Source organism: Phymastichus coffea, unplaced genomic scaffold, assembly GCF_024137745.1.
Source record: "Phymastichus coffea isolate CEN01 unplaced genomic scaffold, Cenicafe_Pcof_1.1 PCOF00002, whole genome shotgun sequence".
Taxonomy (NCBI): domain Eukaryota; kingdom Metazoa; phylum Arthropoda; class Insecta; order Hymenoptera; family Eulophidae; genus Phymastichus; species Phymastichus coffea.
Window position 1 is genome coordinate 2405816 of NW_026706813.1, and position 17448 is coordinate 2423263.

Sequence of the window (17448 nt, forward strand, 5' to 3'; positions counted from 1 at the left end):
TGCCAACAGCTGGGGCATTACGCGAACCGGTGTTCACAAAGAAGTAGAACGGGGCTAGCGTGCCAAGGCTGCGGTAAGGAAAATAAAACGTTGGAAACATGTCCGCAATGCCAAGTGTGGCTCAAAGCCCTGGAAAACTTAAAAGCGGGACCCAGTTGCCCGACGGATTCCGCGTAGTTGTGCGTAATAGGGCACCCAACGGGGCAAAAGTCGCGTTCATGAGGCTGTTTTATAGCAAGTTCGCAGAGTTTCAACAGCAGTTTAAGCGAAATGAAGCTAGTTTGGGCGCGAACAACGCGAAAACGGAGGCCTCTATGCAACGCGAGGGCGCGAAAGATAGAATCAAGGAGAGTTCGAGGAAAGAGTTCGACTGGATCGAATTCAACGAGCGATGGGCAAGAACGCGTGAAGCAGGGCCCGAGCGCGAGCGAGGAAAGCGAGCGTTGGAGTCGGGAGAAATGCTGGATGCACGCGAACCAGAGCGAAATCGAGTGGGTGGCCAAGGGAGTCCGACGCTCGGGCGTGGGTCGAGAGGTATATCGACGAGAACGCCCGGGATGGATCAGCCGGGCATGAACTGGATGGAAACTGCAGAGACCGCGCGGTCTTCGAGAGGTCCAGAGGGGAAAACGGCGCGTGCGCGGCCGGTTCCGGAACAAACTCGGACTGAGAGATCGCCTCAGCAGGCTAGAAACTCGAAAACTGACGATCTTGACGGTGTAGACGAGACGTCGTCGCGATCCGTCACCTCGTTCAGGGAGTTTATGGTGCTGAGTGGAGAGGTAGCAGTTTGGGCGACACCAATCGCATCGGGTTTGGAAGCGTCGGATGGCGCAGGATGCGAGTCGACACGCAAAAATTTAACGGATAGTCGGGCGAACGAGAAGCGAGGCGAGTCATCGAGAACCGGTGTAGGTCTCTCGCGCCTCTGTGTTCGGTTTTGCGTGGGCGAACGAAAAGTGGACGCGGTGGAAAATCGCGAGTTGCTGGTAGTCCATATCGCGGGGAAGCCTTACAGTGCGCTGTACGACTCGGGTGCGATGGTGACTATTGCGGGTCCACGGATACGCGGCGACTTTGCGGACAAGATTGAGCCATGCGACTTCGCGTTGTTCGGGTTTTCGGGAGCGAAAACCGAGATCGTGGGAAAACTTCGGCTCAGGGTTGAGATCGACGGAGTATCACGAATAATCGAAGCGCGAGTCGTGGATGTGCCAGTGCAATACGACATGATAATCGGTATGGACTTCATTCAGGAGTTCGGCATTGGCACGAATCATGCGAATGGGAAATGGCATATAGAGGATGGCCCTTGGCACTGGTTCGCGGAGCTGAAGCGCGAATGAGTGGAGTTTCCGAGTGAGCCTGGACTCGCGCGTGTTCGCGTTAGAGCTGAGGTCGGGGGGCTCTCCGAGTTGCGACCTTCGCAGCGCGAATTAGTGGAGCGTCTGGTGCGGCGGGTGGTACCCGAAAAGTCACCTGCGCGTACGCATTTAATTAAGCACGAGATCGACGTGCAGGGTGCACGACCAGTAAAAACTCCCTTAAGGCGATATTCGCCACAGGTGATGGAGTTCATGCGAAGCGAGACAAGGAAATGGCTGGAATCGGGGCTAATCAGAAAATCGACAAGCGATTGGAGTAGCGCGCCGGTTATAGTCAGAAAATAGGATGGCACAAATCGAATGTGTATAGACTTAAGGTCAGTGAACAAGGCAACGAAAACAGATGCATATCCGATGCCGAGCATTGATTCAGTTCTGGATCGACTGCGTGGGGCGCGTTATATCTCTAAGATCGACTTGAAGAATGCGTACTTGCAAGTACCGCTGAGCGAGGAGAGCAAGAGATATACGGCATTCGCGGTCCCGGGATTAGGGTTATTCGAATGTAATTACATGATCTTCGGATTAGTAAATGCTCCGGCGACGTTCATGCGACTGATGGATACGCTTTTCGGCCCGGAATTTGAGCCATATATTTTCAAATATTTAGACGATGTAATCGTGGTAACCGGAACTTTCGATGAGCATTTGACTTGGCTTGAGCGAGCTCTGCAGAAGCTGGTAAATGCGGGACTCGAAGTAAACGTGTCGAAGTGTGAATTCGGGTGCTCCGAGGTGACGTTCTTGGGATACCGATTGGATAGTCAAGGATTGCGACCTGATCCGGACCGGATTAAGCCGGTGATTGACTTCCCGCAGCCCCGAAACGTTAAGCAGCTGCGACGTTTTCTCGGTATGTGCGGTTGGTATGCGCGATTTATTGAGCATGAGAGCGAGATGAAAGTACCGCTCACGAAGCTCACGCGCAAGAGCGAACGTTGGCACTGGGAGCAGGAGCAAGCCGAAGCTTTCGAAAAGCTAAAGAAAGCGCTGACGGAGGCACCGGTTTTGGCGAGACCCGATTTTGCGAGGACTTTCTTTATTCATTGCGACGCATCGTCGTATGCGTTGGGTGCGTGTCTAATTCAGAAGGATGAGGATGGGTTTGAACATCCTATATGCTACGCGAGTAGAATGTTGAATGTGCACGAGCGTAATTATACTGTATCGGAGTTGAAATGCGCGGCTGTGATAATGGGGATTAAAAAGTTCCGTCCTTACATCGAGGGAGTGCATTTCGTGGTAGTCACGGATCATACGGCACTTACTTGGCTACGCAATAAGAAGGAACCTACGGGTCGGTTGGCGCGATGGGTTCTAGAACTCCAGCAGTACGATTTTGAAATCGTGTACAGGAAAGGTCGCCTGTATCATACTCCGGACGCGTTATCGCGCGCGTATGAGGACGGCGAGGAAGTAGCAACTTTCGCGACGATCAAGGACCCTGAATACTTGCAGCGCATGAAGGACGTGCTTGCGAGACCGGATAAATTTCGGAATTGGCGAGTGGAGGACGGAATGCTGTATAGATTCTCGTCTGATAGGTTACTCGATCCGGTTACAAACCGTGAGCAGTGTTGGCGCTTGGTGGTACCGATAGAACACCGAGCTCGAGTGATGCGAGACGCACACTGCGAGCCCTCGGCGGGACATTTCGGAAGGGATAAGACCTACGATAGAGTCGCGAGGGAGTATTCATGGCCTGGAATGTATTATGACATCACGGAATTCGTACAATCGTGCGAGAAATGCCAACGGTATAAAATTGAACAACAATTTCCGATGGGCCTCATGAGCAAGCGCGTAGTTGAGCAACCGTGGTTGGTGATAGCGGCAAATGTGATTGAACTTCCGCGGAGTAAGAATAGGTTTAGATACTTAGTCGTGTTTCAGGACTTGTTCACGAAATACGTGGAGTTTAAACCTCTGGTGTCAGCTACGGGGAAGGCTCTCGCGCAGGCTCTTGAAGAGTTTATTTTGTATCGATGGGAGATACCGGGGTATATTGTCACGGACAATGGTAAGAATTTCTGTGGGAATGAGTTTCGAGCGACGCTAGACGAGTACAAGATTGAACACGTACTTTGTCCGCCGTACCATCAGCAGGCGAATTTCGCCGAGCGAGCGATTAAGACGCTGAAGTTGATGGTGGCGATGTTCGTCGATCAGGATCACAGGAATTGGGATAAGTATTTGCATGAATTCAGGCAGGCGCTGAATACGACGATACAGGCGAGCACAAACAGGCGCACACAACAGGCGTTCTTGAATTTTGGCCGCGAACCGCAGCAGGCTAAAAGTCTGCGTCGTGAGGTAGAAGCGCGAACGCCGATCATCCGCTCGTCGATCGAGGATTGGAGCGAGCGTATGGCGAGACTTGATGCGTTACGCGATCTTGTGATTAGACATATCGAAGAAGCACAGAACCGTCAGAAGAAACATTATGATAGAAAGCGTCGAGACGTAGAGTTTTCGGTCGGTGATCTAGTCTTGAGGCGAGCACACACTCTGTCAAGCGCGAGTGCGGGGAAAAACGCAAAACTGGATCCGCGATATACCGGTCCGTATAAGATTTTGCGAGTAGTTTCTCCGGGAATTTATATGCTAACCACGAATAACAACAAGCAGGTACCAATGGCTCATGTATCTGAGCTTAAAAGATACGTGCCTCCTCGAGGTACGAGGAAAGGTAACAGCCGAGAGTGATTTGTTTGTTGTGTGATGTTTGTGTGAGTGTGATGTTTGTGTTGTTTATTTTATTTCTTTTATTTTTCGGACGAGTTAGGAGGAGACAGAACCGTGATTATCTGGTCAGCGGACTGGATGCTAGATGAGGTAGCAAGGCTAATACATGCATGGTTTATTACAGGAGAAGTAGTTATGCTAGAGGAAACGCCAGGCTTCTCCGGCGAGTACGCCGAGATGCCAGGAATGGTGGAGGAAGGCCAGCAGGGGCATTCGGCGTCAGAGCTGCCTATCATACCGCGGGGCACGCGTGACCTTGTTGATGCGGGCGCGGTTACGGGGCAGAGCCAAGGCGAGAACGCTGGTTCTGTTCCCGAGGGGGGTGCCGAAGGCGAGGTAATCGCGGGCAGGGTCTTAGAGGTAGCGGTAGCGAGACCATTTGAGAGGCACCCGGAGCGAGGTACGCTTCGTGTTGCTACTCGCCCGTCTGGTCGGAGCGCGGTGGTTGCCGCTGCTGCTGCGGCCGCTGAAGCGAGGGCAAGGGTCGCCGAATGGCCACACGATCTGCCGGTGGGCGCCGTGAAACCGTCACCGAGACGAGGATTCGAAAATCAGGTGGCGATGGCTGAGCCTACTGGGAGTTGGCTGCCGGTGGAGGTACAACCATCCACTTCGTGGGCAAGCTTATCGGACGAATGGGACAACAGCAGGGCTGTCTCACCGTTGTTGATAGCTGAGCTTCGTCGAGGCGTGCGGACTCTGGAGCGAAGGCAGGAATTGATTGGGAGGTTTGGCTCGATCGTGGATGAATTAATTAGGCCGGAGGACCTGCTGCCGGAGCGTCCTTTGCGCTTTAGCGCACCGGATCCATCAGCTGCATCGGAGCGTCCGCGACCTCGTAGGTTGCCGCCGATAAGCGCGACGTGGCGCGCGAGTACGGATGGAGTTCCACCGGAATACCTAAGAGAACTTCGAGAAGAGGAAGACGCGGCTAGATATGGAACGTCGAGAAGACGCCGTAAGAACCGGAAAACGCCGAACTTCAATGACTACGAGCCGTCGTTTGCGGGTGCTGCGCTGACAGCGCAAGACAATAGAACGGTTCAGGTCGAAGTTGGGGAGGCGCGAGAGGAGCCGCAGTGAGAAACGCAGCGTGCTCTACCTGCCGCAGAGCCACCGATCATGGCGAGTTCGCTAGATTCGGTGCTTCCGACGCAGAAGGTACCGGTAGCTATGGATGTTGAGGCGGAAAGCGTGGATACTCGGATGACTGTTTTGACTGGGGCTGATGAATCGGAATCGACGCGACAGTTAGGTGAAAGCGGGGCTGATGTGACTTTATCGCATCAAGCTGCTAATAGACCAGCTAAACCGTATAACGTAGGTAGTGGAAGGGATAGGTATCGTGTGTTCCCCGATGGGACACGCATTCCAGCACCAAGAGCGGGGGTGAAGGTTCGTCGCTGTAGGGAAAACCAGCAGGCAAGAGCTGTGGAGGCCGAGGTAGCGAGATCGCAACCACAGCCTCAAATCGCAGACCAGAGTCAGCTCGGGGTAACGCATTCGCAACGACAGATTGTAGCGGGGGAAGGTATGAGCCGCGATCCGGTAGCAGCAATATTGTTAGAGTTAGCTCGTTTAACGCCAGAACAACGGGAAGAAGTGACCAGGATCCAACGCCAGGCATGTGAACTCGCTGCCAGGGTGATTGGCAAGGGCGCAGCCCCAGATAAAGCATGAGAAGGCTGAGGTACCAAATCTGTTCACTTTAAAAGGGTTTTATGTTGTTTTGATTTATTTTATTTTGTTTTCTATTTTGTATAGTATGTTTATTTCTGTTTGTTTATTTATTTTATTTTTATTGATTTTGAAGGTTTTGGCGAGCTGACTTATTGAAGTTTTTATGATTTTGATTTTGTAATATAGTTTTAAGTCGTTTTCTCGCTGGTCCTGTGTTCGAGCGAGGAGGGTTGCGTTGGGTAACCGACGGGTGCCTGCGGCTTCCGCGGCTTAGCGGGGGGCTGTGACAGGGCTATAGCGATGCTCGCTGGCCCTGTGTGCGGCACTCTCCTCGCATGAACGCAGCGACCAAGTATACGCTATATAGCGACTACATACTTGTGTCGTTGCAGGATCTGGAGGGAGGAGCGCGACGATCGTCGAGGTGTCGCCGTGAGTGCGAGTGAGAGCGAGAAGAGCGAGAGAGAGAGAGAGCGATTTTGACTGATTTTTGACGGCGAGAGAAGTGGGAGCGCGGCGGCGCGAGGCTTGGAAAATTAAGAGAGAAGAAGGGCAGTTAGGCGCGAGCTCTCGAGTAATTAGGGCCGCCTAAGGAGAGTCTGAACGAGATGACATTTCGACCAGAGAGAGGAACGACTGCCATTTTGCCAGGAGAGCCAGAAGGTCCAAGCCGAGCCCGGACACGCAGCGACCATTCGCCGTCCCCGGGGCAAAGGCCGTGCTGCGGCCTCTCCTGCAGCAGTCCCAGCCATCGCCAGGGCGCCGTTTCCAGCGGGCCTGCGCTTTCGCCGGCGTCGTCTCTCCGCCGACGGACCGTCGGCATCCGGTGGGTCGAAAACCTGTTCATCTCTCTCGCGCTAGCTCTCGCTCGATTACGGACATTAGCGTATTTTGATTTTATCGCGCACGCTGAGCGATCTCGCTCGCGTGATCTCGCGAACTCTTGTCGTGGAAAGGCTGAGCGAGCGCGCTCGCCGCGGCGAAGTTAATCTTGTAGCGATATTTGTGAAAAGGCGTCAATAAATGAGATCGCCACATGTAATATCATTGAATTAGAGTGTCCGTTTCTTTGTGTCAACCTTCCCCAGCCAGCTCGAACTTCGGCCTGTGAAAGTCAGCGCCGGCTTTCTTTACCGAGATAGAACCCAGAAAAATTAGCAGAGACCAGCCCATGGCGCACGGAGGCTGACCACTCTTGCACACTTTTGCTGCTGATTCCGTGATGCTGCTACTGTTGCTGCTTCCTCACTCACCCTTGCACTCGTATCCAAAATCCAAATAAACTTTTTTATTGGCAAATCGTTGGAACACTGTGCTAAACTATTTTGTCGGTACTACACAAGTAACAGCTGAGACGTAACTGCTAGTTCAAAAGATCGCGCGCCCCCTCTCTCTCTCAATACTTAGAACTAACGCGCGAAAATCAGAATCGCGAACGGTTCGATTAATTGAATCGACTACCGTTGCAACTTATTATTTAAACGTTTTTTTCATCGAAATGTCCACTTTTGTTTGCTATAACTACTTTACAAATTCGAGGCATTCGTGCTACAAGTTTCTCTAAAGTTTCTGCACTTATTTTTTTCCACTCATTTTCTAAGATATTCCAAAGATCCTTCTGGGAAGTAGGTCCTACCTTCCTTACAGCTCTATCTAGATCATCCCACAACTGTTCGATAGGGTTCAGATCAGGAGAGTACGGTGGCCATTCCATCACAACTAATATTTTTTCTTCTCCAATTGAGCAAGATAACTTTTACATAACTTTGAAATATGCTTTGGGTCGTTATCTTGTTGGAACGTAAATTTGCGACCAATTATTCTTGTTCCGGAAGATACAACATTTTTTTCAAGAATTTTTTTGTAACCTTCTATTTTCAACTTGCCATCAATTTTAAGAAGGTCATCAACCTTAGAACCACCAAAACAACCCCATACTAGAAACTAAGCCATAAAACTCGAAAGTTTTGAATATTTCATCAAGGGGATGGCAAATCTTTATGGACGGTAGTGTAAGTGCATGATGTATCTTTTTTAGCCTAAGACCATATTGCAGAGTCTGTTTGGATGCTCAATAATGAACAACATAGTACTCTTTGTCATATAATGTTGTCAAAAGTTTCTTCATATTTGAACAAGGTAGCTCCATGCTCTGGACACATAGATAGATCTTTATGAGTATCACGTAGCTCTATTGAATACTCAAAGTCTACTTCTAAAATGTATCCAATATCATCATCATCCGAAGCATAAAAAAGTCGGTATTATCGATACTCTTACTCCATTCAAAATTTTCGTATGGTAAAGACTGTCATAGTCCAACCATAAAAATTATTAACGTCATAATACATTAAAATTTTACTTGGTTCATCCTTTTTGAAATCTATCCCTATGTATAAATTATTAGCCTTTGCATATCTATTACAAAATTGACTAATACCTTCATATATATCTTTTTGAATAACTAATACCATATCAATGTCGGTTAGAAGTTCAACCTCAACTTTTGTATACTTTAGCATTGTATCTCATGTTAAACGGAGTTTTGTTTGATATTGTGCTGGATCAAGTTTATATGATTACATACACGTTTTATGAAAATTTACAAAAATATAAGCTAATAATAGTACATCAGTTTTTAAATATAAGTCAGAGTACATTCCCAGATCTGTAATTTGAAAGTATTCCAAACGTTTTGTGCATGTTGATATTCGGCTTCATTGATATTGCTGTCTGTTAATCAACTATAAATTGTTTCCATCGAAGGTAATTGAGGCTCGTTTAATCTCCTAAAGCTATTTATATATTCATATGAAAACATATCTTATCTTTTCAATAATACCGTCTGATCTAGAGTATAACTTTGATAAATTCTCATGTAACTATATCTAATTTCGTAAAATAAAATGCTAATTTCTCGAGAAATTAAAGCATAAAGAGAAATGAATCAATAAATCGAAAGTGAATTGGACTGTCTTTAACTTCTTTTATAAAAGATATATCTCTCTTTATTTTTAGCTAATACTTTAAAGCACCCTCAAAATCAGAATGATGGCAATTTTTTTTATAATAAAATATGAGTCATAGTCAGTAAAATTATGGAATGAAACAGGTATAGAAGAAATATTTCTGTGATGTAAATTACACTTATTATGAGCAGCTCCTCTAAATTTACCTGTTAAATGACAATAATATCTAAGTTTCTTGTCATCATCTTCGAATGTGGGATTGTTCAGAACGACGAAGAAATGACGCGCGGGTAAAAGGCAGATGATCGCATATGGCGAATATACCTGCCGACGGGCCCTTGCTAGATACAGTAAGAACACGTTTTGGTTTATTGTTTTCGGCTGTTTGCTTGTCCATCCCCCGATGATTTTAATTGCCTGATCTCGAGTTTAGGCACTTCCGAGTTTTTATGCGACATCTGTAAACCGTTCGAGCGTTTCGAAAGTAAGATATTTACGACCGAACCGGGTGACAGAATGAGTGTGTTTAGCATAACTTGTGATGTAATAAATGATGTTTTATTAGCCTAATTTATGCGCAGTTTTGTAAGCTGCGTATTTGAGAAAATGAAGATTCAAACATATTTGTTAAAAGAAATTTTTTTGACCAATTTACCAACGAATGCAGCGATAATATTGAGGTGCCGTTTGTTCTTTTTATTTTCCCTCTCCGAAGGTCGGCCGGAACGAGAATCACTATCGACAGAAGTGCGACCATCCTTGAACCGTTTATACCATTCTTTTATTTATCTTTTGCTCATACACTCGCTTCCGAAGGCCTTTTGCATCATTTCAATAGTTTCCGAATTCGTTTTTCCGAGTTGAAAGCAAAATTTGATGCAAATTCGTTGATCTTGTTTTTCAGTCATTTTTGACAATATCAAAATCCGACGAACGCGAAAAAGGCACTGTAAACAAAGACACGCTGCGCATGAACTATACGTCCGGCAGGTGTCAGTAAGTAACCAATAGATTCGTGAGACTTTACTGTTGACGTTTCTGTCCGGTAGAGGTCGCTCGAACACTATGGCGCGTAGATATAAACGTCGGCCCGATACTTTCCGGGCAGACCTCGTATAACTTAATGTTTAAATAAATTATTGATTATTTATTTATTAATAACAGTTATTATTAAGCTGTTATTAATGAAACCAATTCTTACTCATGTTCTTTAGGTATTCATTTTGAATATGGACTATTTACATTTTTCTAATAATTCATATTTATAGTGTAATAAACAAATTAACTTTGCATATTAAAATTCCTTATTATTTAATAATTAAACGCAATTCGTATTACTATATTTTAAATCGACGTACTAAAATCTATATAAGAAATACTTTGTTATATCAAAATTACGTCTAGTTAACATATTTTATTCAAATAACAAAAATCATTATATCTATATCTATCACTTTGTGACGTCACGCTCCTTATATGGTTATGAAATTACTCTTGTACTAAGACAATCGAATAATAGGTGAGGTAGCGCCGTTTAAGATACTAATTCATGTAAACAGATAGATGAGTTTAACGGGTTGCAGTGATTCAGTGAAATAACAAACTAGCTCATAGATATGACCGTTACAATCAGAATTATATTAACGCATTCCATTTGAGTGTAGTCCTGAATTATAAAATGATTGTCCTAAACTGTCCTGATAATCACAAAAAGCAAAAATAGAGAGATCATTTTGATTTTGAAGAGAGCATAAGAAATAATTTTGACAGAAATTATTCATTTCTCAATGAAAAATAACACACAGTTATATTTAAAATACATTCTATTTACATAAACCGACTTACTTTGATATATTACAGCTTATGTTGTAAATTTTATTTTATTTGTGGGTACTATCGAAAATAATTTACAGTAAAATTTGAAAGAAAAAAATAAATAATAATTTTAGTCATTGTTAAATCCTCATTTACTATTTCTCTAAAATCTAAAACTTTGGTAATTTTCGGCCTTTCAAGAGCAATTACTCAAATAAATTGCTCTAAATTGGATATTAGACCTTAAATAACATTGAATTCCATAACAATTCCTACTATATTAAAATTAACAAAGTTGAAATGCAAAAAAATAGTTAGTAACATAAATTGAGATAAAAATGGAAAAAATCAACACGTACCGAATGAAACAGCAAAACAAAAACTTTAAATGCGAAATTAAATGAACTGGAGTAAAATTTGGAAATTAAATAATGTAACGGTGTAGGCTGGTCATAGCCTACATCGTGTGTTCCTTCCCTCTCTCTCTGACCTTGGCGGGGGCTCACGGTTAGTATCAGACACATTCTTTTTCTTCATTGCCTGATGCCTACCTTTGATTTTCAGCTTCCGTGGCAGCGATTACCTCCTCATTCGACTCAAATTTCTGCCCGGCGAATGACTTTTTCAAGTTTGGAAACAAAAAGAAATCGCACGGGGCTAAATCTGGAGAATACGGTGGTTGGAGCAGCAGTTCGTAGCCTAATTCGACCAATTTGTCTATGGTGACGGCGGAGGTGTGAGTCGGTGCGTTGTCATGGTGGAAGAGCACTTTTTTCTTCGTTTGGGGCCGTTTTTTCTGCAATTTGATGTCGAATCGGCCCAATAATTCGGCATAGTACAACCCTGTGACCGTTTTGCCCCTCTCCAGGTAGTCGATGTAGATCACACCTTGTGAATCCCAGAAAACGATGGCTATCACCTTTCCGGCCGATGGGGCAGTCTTCGCCTTCTTCGGAGTACTTTCGCCGGGTAAAGTCCACTGTTTCGACTGTTCCTTGGTCTCTGGTGTATACCAGTGGATCCATGTTTCGTCGACTGTCACAAAACGAAGCAGAAACTCCTTCGGATTGCGCTTAAACAGCGTCAGACATTGCTTTGAAGTTGTCTCACGGTTGCGCTTGTTGTCCAGAGTGAGCAAACGCGGCACCCATCGCACCGACGCCGACAGCTTTCTCATGCCCAAATTTTCATGCAGGACATGACCCACGCGGTCTTTGCCTACGATCTTAGCTATCTCGCGCACCTTCAATCGTCGATCTGCCAATACGAAATCGTGAATTTTTGTCACGTTAGCCTCTGTGGTAGCCGTTTTCGGAGCACTTGGACGTGGTTCTTCAAAAATCGACGTGCGACCACGTTGAAACTCGTTAAACCAACTTTTGACGGTTGCCATCGAAGGAGAAGAGTCGCCGTACACAGCATCCAAGCGCTTTTTGATTTCGCTGCGTGATTTCCCTTCCAGAAACAAGAATCGAATCACCGACCGATACTGCTCTTTTTCCATTTTTCAAAAATCAACGGACACACTTGCTTTCACACGCTCTAAAAAATAAACTACAACTCCGATCCGGCTGAAATCTTGACAGTAACCATCGAGAAGGTTGTACTACGTGATAGAATATTTCTTTTGCGAGAGTGGCGCCATGGGGCGGTGAGGCTAAGTACTTATCGGACCACCTGTAGCAGATGGTTAGGTAGAGCTAAGTTATCTGACCGATAGATGTCGGACGCGCCGGGAAAACTTCTGGGAAATCCCAATGTTTTCCACAGCAGGTGCCGATAGGTCTCGGGGTAATTAGCACCGCATAACCGTGTCTCCTCGGGAAACATTAAGTGTAGGCTGGTTGTTTCGACGTGACAAGTGTCTACCTGTTGTTTTATGATAGCATATTAGATTCGGCATGCCTCCTCAATGTTTCGCTCGTCTGGCGGTGTGGCTATTAGCCAGGGACGCACGCTACAGCTTGGGTGAAACGAGTGCCGCGTTTTACGCAAATCTGTCTCAGCCTCTACCAGTTTCGGCTGCGATTCGGGGGTAGCCGAAGGTTATCTCGAGATCACTCAGCGACCCACGAGTGAGACAGAGGCTAGGGTAAATGTAAAATTAAGAAGGCCCCGCCCTCACACGAAGAGGGTGAGAGGCCCAGGTAATAGGCGCTTGCTGCGAAGAAACGAGCAGTCAGTGAGTGGTGATGTACTTTGGCCTGCGTGCCAAGTTTGTTTTCTTGTTTTTGAACTGCGTGCTGAATTTTGGTTTTTTGTCTTTGGCCTGCGTGCCGAGTTTGTTTCTTGGTTTTCATGTGTTTTAGCCTGCTTGTTGAGTTTGTTTCTCGTTTTTCATGTGTTTTAGACTGCGTGCTGAATTTGGTTTTTCTTGCCGTTGGCCTGCGTGCCGAGTTTGTTTCTTGTCTTTATATGTTCAGTCTGCATGCGAGAACAGGGCGAAGTGGGTGTAGTGCGACGCGCGTGTGTAAAAATAAATAAAATAAAATTAATAAAAAATCTGTCTTTGCCTCCACGATTACTTGCTTCCGTCCCCAAAACCACCCTCGTATATCCAAATCTAATCGTGTTTGAGTAAACGCCAAACCTCCCAAAACTTATAAGAGAGTGCCTCCATGACCTTCGATTCGATCAACTAATGTAATACATATATAATTCAAGTCGTCTAAATCGGTTACCGGCTTCTAATATAATCTTGGAGTATATATGATACTGGTATGTTGAAGCTGTCCATTTCTATTTTGTTTCTATTTGAATAAATTTGTCTATGTATGTCTCAAAGTGTGTTCAGTAAACAGATCTATTAAGAGATGAAAGTTATGTGACTAACACTTCACTAGATTCAAAAATATTATTTCTCTACAACTTCTACAATAGCTTAAAATATAATTGAACGTTGTTCAGTATATACGACTTACGGATTATCTTATCTTGGAACAATAAGGGAAGCTGAATTAGGCATTCTGATAGAAACGATGACGGAAATTTAATTCGATCATGTAAATTTCCCTGCTCTGAATGCAAACGATGAGATAATTCGATTTATCGGAATCTTACATAAAGGCTAAGCTACTCGTGTTTGAGTGAACATCAATCCTATAAATCAAACTGTAACAAAAACTATAACACGGTATTTTTAAAATTTTCTTTTCAATCAAGTAATAAAATAGATATATTAAAGTGATAAGTGACGCAAGAGTTAACATTACGAAATCCACGGTGACAGAAATTTTATTCGATTCTAAGAAGGTGTTTGTGCTCAGAATAAACGATAAGATATTTTGATTTCCCAGGATGTTACATAAATGCGAATCTACTACATACGTACACATTGACTGATAAATAATGCAATTTAATTCAAAAATAAACTATATTTGATGAGTATGTTTGATAAAGTGCAAACCATGCTCGTCGTTTGTTTTGAATTGCAGGGGTCGCGAGGGCACTGCACACACGAGACGAAATTCGTCGACGGCTGCCACAAAACCGGCGATAAGCCACGAACCGAATGGATAGCGGCAGCAGCATCGTGCGGTGCTGCCACCATGCTAGATTTATTACGGCTCTAGCTTCGTTTTCACATACACATATATACACTCAATACGCGCGCGGGCGCACAGGTAAATTAATTTAGAGAGGGCGTTACGACCTATCATTCTTCCGGCATCGTTTGCGACACTAGTTTGATTCACAATAATAGAGTAGTGTTAGACTTAACGGAATGAATTATAATAATCAAATCATTAAATCTATTTGATCAGCTTTAGCAGGATGTTTGGATCAATAGAAGACTAGGAAAAGTCAGTTTCCGCTAGAGAAACTGCGCCTTTGATTAGAATTAAAGCGCAACGCATTTACAGATATAATATAAAATAATCCAATACTAATTTAAAACGCTAATTAACACTTAATCTAAGTGAGGCCACCAAAGGCCATAGTTTCTACTTACATTATCACAGGACAATTATAAATCCTAGCTATTGGCTGAAGTTTCCTTTACGATTGGGGACCTGGTGTGCCCGACCAGGTATGGTGCATCATGGTCCCCTGATCTTCTGGCTGCAGATTTCTCTGAACTTTCCCATTCTCGGACCTGGCTTGATAATGCTTTTCCAGAATACCCCATGTTTCGACTCTTTTATGTCAAACCACCGAGCACATATTTGGAGCATTCGCGATTTCGGGAGGATTATGGAGACTCCAACGGAAATGCGCTAGTCTAATCAAAGGGTAAGGCGCAGAGTCGAGTGATATGCCGCTTAAAGAGTCTGGATGCTGCTCTAATAGATGCTACCCTAGCGATGCCGTCTCTCCCAATTTCAACGACCACGTCCAGCGGTCATCTTACGCGGGCAGGATTTTCGTTCATTGATATGACTATGAAGTCGGGTATTAAATTGACGGCGGAAGTTAGTCATTTTTGGTGAACTTGCAGTTCGAGCAAATATTCTTTGTACCATCTTTTTCAGATATCCTGTCTCGTCTTGGAGACGATCTGCTAGATGGACAAGCGTTTATCAGAAACTGAAATAAAGTCAGGTTCAGGTAAGAGATTGTACGGACACCCTATTAGAAGATACGCACTTGCTATAGCTAGCGCGTCGTTAAAGTCTACGGAGTTCGTATAAAATGGACGGGAATTTAGTATGGCAACGATTTCCTTTACTAAAGCGTCGAGTTGCTAGTAGTTGAGCGTTTGATTTTTCATCACACGGTTTAGATAATGCTTAAAATTTTTGACCGCGGCCTCCTATAATCCATCGAAATATGGAGAGAAAGGTGGGTTCGGTTCGAGTTGAACTGCCACTCAATGCGTTCGTTGGCGGTGTCGCATGTAGATCGTAGATTTTTCGGAGTTCATTGTTTGCTTCTATGAAATTCATTCCGTTATTGGATTTCATGACCCACGGCTTACCACGAACGCTGATGAATCGACAGAAACATGCTAGAAAGCCCTGAGTAGAGAAATCAGAAGCTACTTCAATGTGAACAGCCTTGAATGCATACACTCGAAGATACAGCCGTACGCTTTAATAAAACTATGATTCCGGTCTTTTTTCTCTTTGATTAAGATTGGACCGTAGAAATCTACTCCTGTGTCGACAAATCCGATATTGGGAACTACTGTAGATGCTGGTAAGTCAGTCATTTTGGATTGAGCAAACTTGGTTTCTGCCGAATGCACGGAACGCATCGGTGTAAGACGTGTCGAATTTGGTTCTTTCCTTTCAGAATCCAGAAATACTCACGAATCTAATCAAGGTTAGATTGAATTCCACAGTGAAGATTTCGATGACGAGCATCACGAATGATAAGATCTAACACGAGGTGAATCTGTGGTAGCAAAATTGGATGCTTTTGATTGGAAGGAAGATTAAAATTCTTCAACTGCCCACCTACTCTAATTAAACCGTCATTATCTAAAAAGATGTTGATTTCGTTGAACTAAGTTCGATTTTTGAACGCACCGTGAAGTTTTCCGGACGTTTTTTTTATCAGGTTGAAGAAGCTTAAAGAATAAAAGGAGAATGAAACGCTCTATATAAGCTATTTCGAATGGAGAAAGATAACGAACACCTTTCCACGACCTACCGGTTTTCAGAACGTCAACAGGTGGTGGATCTTGCTACGCCAACGAAGAAGATAAGCTATTGATCTAACCAAGCAACCATAATCAGAAAATCTAGAATGGATATCACTTTTAGAAAGAGTGGTAACCAAGACTATTCCTTTCTTGAAACCTGGAAGGTTGCTCGGAAGAGTGGTGATGGCGGTTAAGGCTAGTTGTCATCACACAAGGTCAACCACCGAGAATCTGAAGTCCATAGATCGTTTGGTAGAAGTACGTTAGGTATTTGTCTTCGAAATAGCGAGTTAACTGGGTTGTCCTTTGAACGGATATATCTCCATTCAACCTCCTCACCTAATTTCTTGATGTTCATTAATTTATTAGACTCATATGTTTCTAACACATGAAGGACCTTTTTTAACCAGCATAAAACTATCATGAAGTTCGACCAGAAGCTTACTCGCTCGACAGAGACACCCAGTTAATCTTTGGATTCGACGTAGACTCTCTTTAAGAGCTTAACACCAGCCAGCTCTAGTCGAGGGATTGTGTAATGACCCAATGAAGCGACGTTGGATTTGTCACAAACTAGCCTGACAGTAACCTGTCCTAATGAATTGGTAGAACGAACGAAGAGACAGGCGTTGTACCCATGTATTGACACATCGCAAAAACCGCGAATTTCGGTCGACATTGCGTTGTCACAAAACAAGTACAACGAAAGTTGTTCGGCTAACGCTATCCATTTTGTATGAACGTTTTGAGGTGATGATTCATCTCAGGTGAGATTGACCCTCCAAAACTCCTATATCAAAGTTTCGGCATACAAGATTAGGGGACCTAACAATCCGAGAGGGTCGAAAATTTTCGCGTTTTGAGATAAGAATTTCCTCTTATAAGGAGAGATTGAGGACATTAAAAAAATAACCGTTTTTCGGTGTTTTTCCCCATAGGCTTCTTGAGCCGAAAAAAAAAGATAATAAATATTTTCAAGCTTACAACTTTTTTTCGATTTATGTGGATTTTTGGTGCTTTATATAAACTGCTGTTACTTCCGTCTGGAAGCGAATTTTCAAACGCGTGAACTTTCAAACCCTTTTAAATGAGCTGTTGAGCGATTAAATTATTTATGCATATTCGGGATATATCGCACTCTCCAGGAAATCACTTATCTTATGCCTAATCTAATTAAAAGAAAATTATTCATATTTTCTATTGATTATCGAATGTCTTTATAAAATAGAGAACCAAGCAAAGTAAAGCCAGTTTATTCGTGATCTGA

At 44.2% G+C, this 17448-nt stretch overlaps 1 protein-coding gene across 7 annotated transcripts in view; it reads left to right on the top strand.

Moving 5' to 3' along the window:
* Window positions 1-17448, top strand: part of LOC131663255 (protein draper-like) — an 859806-nt gene that overhangs the window by 829400 nt on the left and 12958 nt on the right. The window lies entirely within an intron of this gene.